Source organism: Furipterus horrens, unplaced genomic scaffold (genome assembly GCF_987537825.1).
Source record: "Furipterus horrens unplaced genomic scaffold, mFurHor1.1.pri manual_scaffold_6, whole genome shotgun sequence".
In the NCBI taxonomy this organism is placed as follows: domain Eukaryota; kingdom Metazoa; phylum Chordata; class Mammalia; order Chiroptera; family Furipteridae; genus Furipterus; species Furipterus horrens.
Window position 1 is genome coordinate 158092490 of NW_028327176.1, and position 12398 is coordinate 158104887.

The 12398-nt window shown below is 39.7% G+C and overlaps 1 pseudogene; it reads left to right on the top strand.

The window, feature by feature from the left end:
- Positions 1-575: 575 nt before the first annotated feature.
- LOC150007685 (uncharacterized) lies at positions 576-5247 on the top strand (annotated as a pseudogene).
- Positions 5248-12398: the final 7151 nt, after the last annotated feature.

The window sequence follows — 12398 nt, forward strand, 5'->3', positions numbered from 1 at the left end:
GAGTTGCCGGTGTTGACTACAATGTCAAACCGCCTTAGGGACTCCGGCTCCAGATTTTCTGTCGGGGTTTACTCCCTTAGCCTTTCCCCTGAAGAGGTATGCCGCAAGGCAGCGGAGGTTTTTTGGAGTCAGAGTTTTCCTTCTCTGATGTACCCTGACTGGAAGATCGAACCAGCGACACTTAGCTCGCAGGCCGACGCTCAATCCACTGAGCCAAACCAGCCAGGGTAAACAACCAGAATAAGAACAGAATAATAGGTATGGGGATCATTTGGAGGGTTTTCAGCTGGCAGGGGGAAAGGGGAGAAATGGAGAAATGGTGCAGGGATTAAGAAGCATAATTGGTAGGTACAAAATAGACAGGAGGAAGTTAAGAATAATATAGGAAAGGGTGAAGCCAAAGAACTTATATGCATGACCCAGGACATGAACTAATGAGGGTGTGATTGCTGGAGGGAAGTGGGGTACTGGGTGGAGGGGAGCAAAAGGAAAAGAAATTGGGACAACTGCAACAGCATAATCAATATAATACACTTTAAAAAAATGAAAATAACCTACTCCGGTATTTATAATGGGGACCTGTGGTAACTCTAAAGGATAGTGTAATGTTTTCCTTAAAGGTCGCTAATGTAGCCCCAGCTAGAGAGTGTGCAACTTTGTCAACTGTACTAAAAACTGTTCTGTGCTTTCAGCAGATGTGTAGATGAATTGCATCACCACCACTAATGTATCTTATGTTTTCGCTCATGTTAAATTGCCTGCAGGATAGTTTCTAATATGTGGAAGGACTGCTTATTTCTATGTTCCAGCAAACAGTCCTGGGGGACCATGCTCTCTGGGTAGACTGATGGTGTTCATGCCTCAGAAGCCCCACCCCACCCGAGCTCAACGGGAACTCTCCCTTGCACCTGATTGTAACAGCGATTTGCACCTTTTTCGCTCCGGTGAATATGTGCCTTTAACTATATTTGTAATGCCAGCCATGGTAACCTATTTGAAGGTAGAAATAAGTAGATTGGCCTGTGCTATAGCAAAAGCTTGGAATGCTACCTCACAAGCCATCAGTGCCATTAGTCAAGAATTCAGACAAGTTAGAGAAGCAGTATTAGAGAATTGCGCTGCTATAGACTACCTCCTTTTAAGACATAATCATGGATGTGAACAATTGAAAGGACTCTGCTGTTTCAACCTGACTGATAATTCACAGCTCATAAAGCATAAAATAAAGCAAGTAAATGAGGTACTATCCAACATAAAACAAAGGGAGGGATTCTTTGGTATTGATTTGTCTAAACTAACCTCCTGGTTCCCTAGTATTACTGGTCTTAGAGAGACATTTGTTTTTATTTTTATTGTTTGGTTTTGTTTTGTTTTTCTTTCTTTTTTTTTCAGTATCATAGCTTGTTGCTGCTTACAATGGGTCCCCTTTTGTAGTTCTGCAATTAAGTGTATTCCTAAGCCTCCTACCAGATGATCTAATGCTAAAATACATGATCAACAGCAAAATGAGCACTTCCATATGAAACTGGTCTCATAGAAATAAGACAATTTAAACTAACAGTGGGGACATGATGGGGGACTCAAATGTTGGAAAAAGTTTAGTTTCAAGTAATAGCTAATAAACTTAGCAATCAATATATGTAAAAAGCTGTTGTTTCAGGAACTAAAGGTATGACCCATCTTGACTCCAGGTGACCATAAGCAGTTCCATCTTTGTGCCTCAGGAGGACTGCAAGCAATCGAGATCATATCTGAGCCATTGTACTTCACAGTGAGATGACCACTGCCCATGACACAGATGAAAGAATGCTACAGCTTTTATCTGATTAACTTTTTCCCTGAATTCCAAACCCCTTACCTACACTTTTCTTCTCCTTATAAAAAGGGTCCATTTATAGTGAAATTTAAAATGGTCTGTTAGGGCACAAACCTGCGATCTTCTCAGATCACTGACCATCTGAATAAAGCACCCATTAAGATCCAGTCTCTGTCTCTTTATTGGGTCTGGTAGGTGACAGGCAGCACGAATGCCAGCTTTTCTGGTTTCAGAAGGGCTCCAGACCCAACTGAGTAGATGCCACAGAAAGCGCTAAAGCAAGGCAGAAATTTATATATAAATAGATGTTCATAGGAGCTCAGAGCAGGTCGATGCTAGCTGAAGAAAACTAGGGAAGTCTTAATGGAGGAGGTGGTACTCAACTTGGGTCTTAAACGATTTCATCAGGCAGAAATGGAGGGGCAACAAGGGCACAAAGAAGTAAACGCAAAACATTGTTAAGGAACTTCAGTGTGGTTGTAGTCATGAAAACCAGGGTTGGAAAGATGGAACCAAATATCAGAATACTTCAGTACCTGGTTAAAATTCTTAGAATTGCACAAAAGAATGGGCAAGCATTACAGTCATAGGGCCACAGGCCCAGAACTATGATTTAGATACTCAACATTTCAGCACCTGGATGGGTTCTGAGGGTGGTTAAGTGAGGAGTACCTACAGATAGCAGCAAGGTGAGGGCCCAAAGGCTATTGTAATACTGGGTTTGGAGACTGCAGATGTGTACCTTCTGGTGGGAGAGGTAGGTGAGGAAAACCAAGAGGTTTCTTTGCTCTCTCCAAGCCACCCAATCCAGAAAGCCTTCCCTACCTTCAAGCAGCCCTCAAGTCAAAGCTCTGACTCAGATTCTTCCTTGAATCATTTGCAGTACTTGTAACTTTCAACCAAAAGGAGTTTCTGTGGGACAGAGGCTACCGTACATGTCCTGTTGATTGAGGCACCCAGTAAAAGTAGTATGGATGAGGTAGTGTGTACAGAATATGAAGGGCCTTATGATCCTTTGGGCAGAATGGGGGCCTGCCGCCAGTTAGACTGTCCCATCGATTCAGGTATGATGTAATAAGGACTTAACCAGGGCAGTGGCAATAGGTAAGCAAGAATAAATAATGAGAGATGTGTTTGAGAAAGTCTTAAGGGAACTGAGTGACTGATTTAGTGTGAGTAATGGAGGAAATGGAGTCAGTGGCTTCCTGTGTGAAGAGGGAGAAGAGCTTGAGGTTAGTGGTTAGGTAATCTGGGTTCTAGATTTAGCATGGCCAGTGACTGGTGGCAAGTCCCTTCCTCCTTTTAGGCCTGGTTCTGCCCTGTGAAATGGGGGATGGAAATTGGTAAAAAGGCTCTAAGGACAATTCCCTTTCATGGGGCTGGGGGGTCAGATGGGAAAGGAAACTTGACACTAATGTGAGAGGGCAGATAGGAATAAATACTGATTGGGAACAGCAGGGGGTCATATAGGTACAGTGGGGACTAGAACCTGGGTGGTAGCTTGGTTGACAGAATCACTGAGGGGGTGGGGGAAGCCAGGAGATAAGGACTAGTAGAGTCATGGAGGGTGAGATTTACTCTCAGAATGGGGGTTTCCTAGGGTAAGGACCAAGTTTTAGTATATCAGAACACACATCACCCGATATCTGAAGCCCCGTATCAGATTCTTGCTCCACTTCCGACGAAGCTGTGGCCTAGATGAAGGCATAACAGATAACTGTGTAAATGTGAGATGAGGCAGAGTGGTAGAGCAGAAAGCACATTAGTCTAAAAGTTGAGTCCCATGGATCCCACTTAGTCTCTTACGATCTATGGATCATCCTCCTGTCCTGTGCAAGAGGATAGCATAGCAGTCCTTGCCCTGTTATGAAGATCAAATGTAATGCTATTTAATACACCCAGTAAGGTTCTGAGCTTCTCTGGAGGCCGAAGGCCCAATCATTTGGTTCTAAGCCTGGACAGCACATGGTATACTGTAGATGAAGTTACTTATGGAGAATTTACCACTAGAATAGTTAATCCCACTCAAGAGAACCAGGCTTCACTGATACTCCCTACCTTCCTAAATGCACCACCCTGGTGGAAATCCCCTCCAGAACACCCCCTAGATTGAGTTCCTCTGGTACAACTACTCTAACTCACCATAGCAGTCAGCAGTCAGCACAAGAGGCCCATTGGAAGGAATCTAACAATTGCTTCTGACTCAGTACATAGATGCCTGCATAACATAGCAAGTCCCAGACTCTGTGAAAGCGAATGTTTGATTTGATGACATTTACCCTCCGGCTGCACTTAAGGTCGCATCTACCCCACTTTTCTTTCCTCTATCCTATCAGTGAAGACAGACCAGTGAATGGATCTGGTGAGGGCCTTCCTTGGAGAAGAGACATTGAGGAGCTGGGTTCTGATTCCCAGGAAGCCTCTTTTGTGTGTTAGGGATTACTCACCTATTTGTTGTTGAACAAACTGAGGCTTGTTTGTAGTAGTGAGTAGTAGTAGTGACTTGTCCAAGTTGCCAAGGAAAGTGTGTCTGGGTCCAAACCCCAAGCTTTGAAGCACATGGGAACCCTCACATGCTGTCTGCATACACACTAAGGCCTATGATCTAGGTTGGGGCTTCTGGAGAAAAAGTACCTTTGGGTCAGTATCAATGAGGTAATCTGTATGTTCCCTCTCCATCCCCAACAGGAAGCTGGGACAATCTGCTTAAATGATCCCCACCCATTAGGTAACCTCCTTGCCTGAAACAGTTCCTTCCTCTCTCCATCCCTCTCTTTCTTCCTCCCTCCCTCCCTGGCGTCCTTCCTTCCTTCCTTCCTTTTTCTTTCTTTTTGCTAATAATAACTTTCTTATCCTGACTAGTATCTGCCTATAAAATCATCCATATTGTACAGATACATTTTTTTTTTGGAGGGGGAGCTCCTCTCTACTCACTAGATGGGATGCAATCCATTCATGATCACTTATTACAGACAATTAGATCTTCAGGTTTCCTGGATTGAATTTTTGTTCTATAACAAAGTCTATGACCTTTCAAATCCTAATAAAGAAAATTAAACTGTGTTTCATCGGATTGAGCTAATCACAGAAAGTTACAAAATAATTCAGTTGCACAAACATTTTCTTACAGTCACAAGCTATTCTAGGTCCTGGGAAGCTATGCTGAACAAGCATAGGTGGGTCCTCCAGGGGCTCTCAATCTAGTGGGGCAGATGGACAAGTAAGCTGGCAATTGACATGCGTGCTTGTGCTGTGAGAAGTACTAACATAGGCCTGTATTCTCCTCATAATCATACCCATGATGAATAACTTCATCAACCACCACTAGGCCTCCTGTCCAGGATAACTCATGTCCCTTGATCTGTTGTCTCATTCAGGCTTACCCTCCCAAAGTTCAGGATGCTGAGGTGAATCATGCTGATATCTGGTGAATTCTGGGTGAAAAAAAGAGTATGTCTTATTCTCAGAATCTAGTATAGTGCCTGAGACTGTAAGCTCTCACATAAGTTTGTTGAATCACTGAGTCTTGGTAGCATTAGCAATGAATGGTGACTTTCAAAGAAGCCCTTAGGCTAGAGTCAGTAGGACAGCAGTTACTTCCTCTGTTTCTCCTCTGTCATCACACACTCTGTTACCTTTCAGTCTAACCAGTGATGGCAGGATGAACTCCATTCATCTGAGACCACACTGGCCAGCATGTCTTTTAAAGATATGACTTAAATCCACCTGAGTCCTTCTGTCAGAACTCAATGGAGATATTTGGGCAAAAACTTGTATTTTGATAACACTGGGGAACACAATTTTCATTGAGTTAGATCTGATACTTGTTTTTGACTATCTTTTGGCATCTGAATCCAAAAATGACTCCAGTTTTTCTCTACCATGTCAACTTTTTAAGGTACAGGATACCTTCCCTTTTTCCCCAAAATTATACAAAGTGTACACACAAAGGAAAATAAAGAAAAAATTACCTGAATAGACTGTTTAGTTAGAGTTATTTTATTCATATAAAGGCTATATATTGTTACTGTAAGTCAAATTGTGTACAAGTAGTAAAGTTCTGTTACTAAACATACGTATTAAGGTATTTTTATCTTTTCAAGTGACAGACTAGGAAATGCCAAAATGACATACTTGAAACAGTCTCCTTCAGTTGGCAAAGCTTTAACAAATTGCTCCATGTCACCCAGTTTTATGTGCAAAGATGGGAATACAATGTCCTTTCTGTCAACAAGTGGCTCATGTAGAATGTTTGGATCACCAGGTTGAGGTCAGATCTTAGAGGCCAGTTCAACTCCACCCAATACTTCTCACAAGCTCTGTTGTCCCACATACACAGAAAACAGGGATACTTGGTGTATCTGCCTTGCTGACCAAGAAGGAAACAGACCATTTTAGGGTCAACACAGATGATCCAATTGTGCTTGTGATATTGCAACAGATCAATAACTCTCTTTATGTCTTCATATTCTTCATGAAAACAAACTGAATGGCCAAATGGGACTGTACCAAATAAAGTGCCATTGTGGAGGAGGACACACTTTAAACTCCGCTTTGAGCTATTGATGAACAGTCGCCATTCATTTGTGTTCTAGATTGGAATTCCCAATATCTCCATTAAACCATATATGTTATGGCAATACGCAAAGCCACCATCACTGCAAAAGTATTGCAGAAATGCACTTTCTCTTGATTGAAAGTAAGATACCTTTGCTCTTTTTTCAAGCAAGTTTTTTTCATGCAGTCTTGATGCTAGGAGTTCTGAAGCCTTTTTAAATAGTCCCAAATCTTGTGCCAAATCATTCAACTCATGCTGATCAAATCCCTTATTAACTGAGTCATCTTCAATTTCAAAATCTTCATCGTTGCTGTCACTTAGTTGTTTACCATACTCCTGTTTTTCGAAAGAGGGTAGTTCAATGAAAACTGGCACTGGGATTTCAGCTGAATGAGGCACTGGGCATATAGCTGATGGTAGACATTTATTTTTCTTGTTATATCCTAATGTTTTCACTATACAAGAGTAACAGTCGCTTGAATGATCTCTGGGCTCTCGCCAAACCATAGGTATACCAAATGGCAATTTATCACTTGTTCCCTTCATCCACATCTGTAAACTCTCGACACACTGCTTGCACACCTTGTGAGGGGCCCAAGACTTATCTTGATCACCAAGTTTTACTTTAAAATATGCAAAATAGACTTGCCTGACAAATGCGCTGTTTGTCCTTTGGGAATGGTGAAACTGCCACAGATATAACAAAATGAATCAGGGTTGTTTAGGCACTTATGACAAGAAATAGCAGAGGCAGACATAATCTGAAGGAAAGGAAATAAATATGTATGTAAATAAAAAAATAAATTCTGCTAACTCCTTGTATACAGACAAGAACTCGGACTACACTTAAGAATATGATTCACTATATAGAGTGGCACACAACTTCTCACTACACTGTCTCATGTGTAACTGAATAGTCTAGACAAGTATAACCCTGTCACTGGTCTCCAAGGTCATGCCCCACCACTCCCCACTCGAGGGAGGTTTGCTTCCCTCAATCCAGGCTCGATCCAGCCTAGAGATTGCATTAAGATAAGTTGTATTAAGATGAACTATAGAGAAAAACTTGACATGATAGAAGAAAACTAACTGCAGTTTTGAAATCAGCATGCCTATTTAAGTCTAAAACAGCTGAAAAATTGAACTCAACAGGAATTATGTTAAAAATTGTTCCCTTGTGTAATTTTGTATTTAACCTACTAATTTTGGAATTCCAGACAATATTTTTTTTCAGTGCTGATAGAAGATATTTTAAGCTTTTAATCTGTAAAAGACAACCCACCACCAGCAACACATTAACTTCAGAATACCTAACTTTTAAAAAATGTGTTATATATAGCAGCACTATATTCATTTATCTTTTTACTCTTTACAATAATCTTATCAGATGGGGAAAGTGAGGCTCAGAAAGATTTCTGAAGTATGTTTAAGGTGACAGAGTCAGAAAGTGTTAGAGGTGGAATTGGAATCCATGTCATCTGACTAAAGATCCTGTTGTTAGGGATAAAGAAGTCAGTGACTCTCAAACCAGTAGGAGAAAATTAACAGGTGAATCATGGAAAAAGGGCCAGGAAATGACATTCTGAAGCTCCTCACACATATCTCTGGGATCAAAAGGAGGAAGATTGTCATTCCCAAACACAGAAATGGGAAGATGTAGCTAGATAACTTTGCAAATAAGTTGGAGATAGACCTATAACTAGATTACCCTTAGTTAATCACACCCTGAGTTAAGTGGTTAATTGCATTAGATTGTGAACCTGGATTAACCAGTAATGGAGAAATGGGGAAGAAGAAGAGGAGAGGGAGAGCTAATCATGTTAGGGAGGGGGAGCTAATTGCATTAGTATAAAACCAGTTTTCTTTGTCTACTTCATGCACACATTCTCCTGGCTGGTGGTGTGCCCAACTCTGCAGACTTGTGAATAAACGTCTCACTTTGCTGCTGAGGTCCTGTGTCCTGGTGATTTATTGGGAACTCCACTACTATGTTATTTCACCAGTTCTCACTCCCACCTTGCTTGAGCCCCTGAATCTATTGTACTATCACAGCTACTTCCCAAATTCTGATAATTTTTACACAAATCAGCTATGCTTCCAATTGACTCTTGTTTCTCCTCTGACCTCCAGCAGTAGTTCTGAGTGCAAATAAACATGCATTAAGGTAATTCATGACATTCTTGGCATTTTTGTACATAGGCATTTCCATGTCTTGTGTAGAATACTGTGTCTTTACAGAATAATTGGTTTTAGGATGATAGAAAAATTGTGGTTGCCTTCATCTTGGCACTGATAAATAACTGAGCACTCTATACATAGAACGAAAGTTGTGTCAGAGAAACCTCTTGAGTCTCATTGTTCCTCATGAAATGAAAATAAGAAAAAAAAGCCCTCTTTGATTTTCTTACTCTAATTGGATATCAGCTTTGCTTATGAAACTACTCTTCCTTTTTTAATTTTTTGTGAGAATGGACAAGAACACTGTATATAGTACTTTACATAAATTTATAAAACTGAACATTGGGGTCAAGATTTATAGGGAGAAAAATCTAGGAAAGAAAAAACAACTTTTGGAACTAACCATTCCTCTACCCCTCCAACAAGCAGCAAGGACTTATGAATTGAAATTGAAACATCTCTGACTCCATTAGAGGGTCTGTGCTTTAAGACTTAAGAGACACTAAAGAATGTCTGAAGCAGAATAGCGACTTTGTAAATCTGATGTTTCTAGGAATGGTAATTTTCTTTAAATAGCCTTCCACTTAATTTTCTCTCTTCTGCATGAGCAGTATTAATTCACTGACAGCATTTTCAATTCACACAGGCATCCTTAGGCACACTGAAGAATGAAGCCGCCTTTGGCTTATAGTATAGGCTTTTCTCCATTAATAAGTCATGCAGGAGGTTTGTATAGAAATCTTCTTTCTTACAGAAGAGTCTAAGTTGAGCCCAACTTTGCTGGACTAGATAAATGGACTGAATCCAGAAGCTACATGAGACATTTGGTAAAGTAAATCAACACAGTGGGAGTTCCCTCTTCTCAATGAATCCCAAACTTATTTGAATATTTTTTCTTTCATCCGTCAACACTCTATCAAATATATTTTTCAGTGTTACTCTCTGTTCATAGTAGAAAGCCCATCTCTTGCTAAATGTGTTTATTTTCACACTACTCTTTGTTCTGTACTCGTAACTCAAGAGAAGCTTGAAAAGAAATAGAGCGGAAGCATATTTACAAAAAAGAGTTTTGGGATCAATGTTGGGTATAGAGTAGGGATAAAATAAGTAACTCTGGGATAACAATAAAAAAAATCCATGTTTTCCCCTTGTTTCTATCATGCACTTATCCATTTATTCATTCACTTTTTTATTCATTCATTTATTCATTATTTCACTCTGTCAGTGAGTGAGTCAGTCAGAATATAGTTATTTGATGCCTATTATGTGTGAGAAACTTTTTAAAGCACATAGGATGAAGGAATAAAAAGGCAGGACTCGTTGGTCACTGCTCTCGTCTGAGGTATCATTAGCAAATATGTTCTCCCATATGGTCAGTTCCCTTTTCATTTTGCTGATGTTTTCTTTAGCTGTGCAGAAGCCTTTTAATTTGATGTAGTCCTATTTGTTTATTCATAAATTTACTCTTTTTTTGTAACAGCAAAATTTCAGGAGTTAATAAAATGGTAAAAATTAACAAAACCCCCCTACATTGATCGTTCATTTCAGTCTTTAGAAAGAAATATAAAAAGAAATTTTAAAGAAAAAATTTTATAGACTATAATAATATAAAAATACTGCAGGATCTTTACTAAAATATTAAAAATGTAAACTTATTCAAAGGAAATTAAATAAGTAGTAGCTCAATAAAGGGATAACAAATTTCAAAGGGGGATTTTAAAATTATGGCTCTATTTGTATGATGCTGAACATCTGGATAGTATTGGGGAAAATTTTTTCAAATATTTAAGTAAATAATTAGCATCATAAAGTTATGCCTTTGAAATTTGCTTGGAAGCTATCAGTTTATACAATAGTAATGTTTCCATTTTTAAGTTTCAGTCTTTGATTTAGGAAATTGATTTTTAATAATTGCTTGCTGAGGGCATTCCTGACCTCCTGCTCACCGAACTGGTGCTTGTCTTACCATATAATGAGCAGCATTTTTCACAGTTGATTATTCTCTCTTCATTGAAATATGGCCTTCTCAGTTTCCAGGACACTTCACTTTCCTGATTTACCCTCTCACCTCGAAGCTCCTCCTTTCCTTCTCTTTGCTTTCTCTTTCTTATCTACACAATGCTAAACACTAGAATCCCCCAGGCCTTGGCCATCTGGATCTCTTTTCTATTTACACTAACTGTCTTACTGTCCTCCAGTATTTTGGCTTTAAATATCACTGCTATGCTGAAAACGCAAACACTTTTTCCAGCCTAAACATCTTCCCTTATCCCAGTCTTGTGTATACAAATACTTAGTCATCATTTTCCCTCATTTATCTAAAGACATTGTTAAACTTAATAGGTCCAATACTGAACCCAGATTTCCATCCATGATTTTGCTCCTGCAATAGTGTTGTCCTTCACAGCCCCAGAAATGGCAACTCCAATCCTTCTCATTTCTTAGGCATATTTTCTTAGACTTATCCTTGACTTCTTTCTATCCCTGCATCTACATCACCTCTGTCAAAAGATCTTGTCAGGTCACCTTTGCCATGTAACGACTTATGTCAACCTCCCCTACCATCCTTTAGTACAAACTACAATATTTCTAATTGGAATTATGGTAATAACTCCCCAATAATTCCCTGCTTACCCCTGCTTAACAGCAACCAGAGTGAGTCTTTAAACATATGTGAGATCATGCCACTCCTATGCTCAAAATCCTTCTCATACTCAGAGTAAAAGCCAAGGGTATAGCTTGTGATACATACAATCCAAATTTCTCTCATGTTTTCTGTCTTCATCTCCTATAAACTCTCCCCTAATTCTGTCCTTGAACTCCCAAATCAAGTACTCACCTCAGGGATTTTCCATTTGCTATCCTCTGGATTTGGAATGATCTCCTAAACCTTTTAGCAACTTCCACTCTTACTTTCTTTAGTTTTTCACTTTAAAGTCATATTCTCATTGAAGCCCTTCTGAAACAATTTATTTGAAATTACCACCTACCTTTTTACCACTAGCTCTGACTGCCTACCATTTCTGCTTAACTTTTCTCATAGTATTGTACCTATATTAGTCCAAACTCAACCATCAATATCAATACAATATAATCTTACCAACAATACAGTAGTTCTGACAATCACAGCATGATAGATGTAATTCAAAAGACAAGGGCCAAAAGGTACAGGGACAGTACTAGAGTCCTGTTCTGTCTTTCAATTAGTCTACCCCACCATCATATTATAAAACCAAAGTATTCTTCAGCAAGACCACTAAGGTTTGTAGGTTTTCTATTAAATCTGGTCAGGTTCCAAAAGCAAAATTGGTATCAGCAATATATGGCTTCACCCTTTCAGATATCTGGCATAACTGAGTTAAGAGACTGTATCATTGTTTGCTCTGAGGTTTGGGTCCTCACATGGGGGCGGAGGGCAGTCAGTCCTTCTAACAGAACAATTATCCCTTTTGTAGAGTACTAGTGAAATTGCTTGTGGACAGTCAACCAAGTGATTCCAGGTCAAGTTTCTTGGATTCCTTCAAAGTGGTGTGAATAAAGCAGATTTGTTTAGGACCCCTTGGTGGTGGAATACCAGCAGGGGCTCTCACTGGTTCACCCAACCTCTGAGAGTGCTACATTGAGATCTTTGTTTTGACTCCATCAATGTCTGCTTTATTCATCCTGTTTTTTGATGACTACTTAAGGATTTATATCCTGATGGGATGACTCCCTTCAGTCTTCCCTTTCTCTTGCCCCTTTGTTTTACTCCATCATTCCACTTCTTAATGACCATAAAAGATTTCCACTCTGATGGGACAAATCTCTTAATTATCCCCTTTACTTTCCCCTGTTGTCTTGGGAACC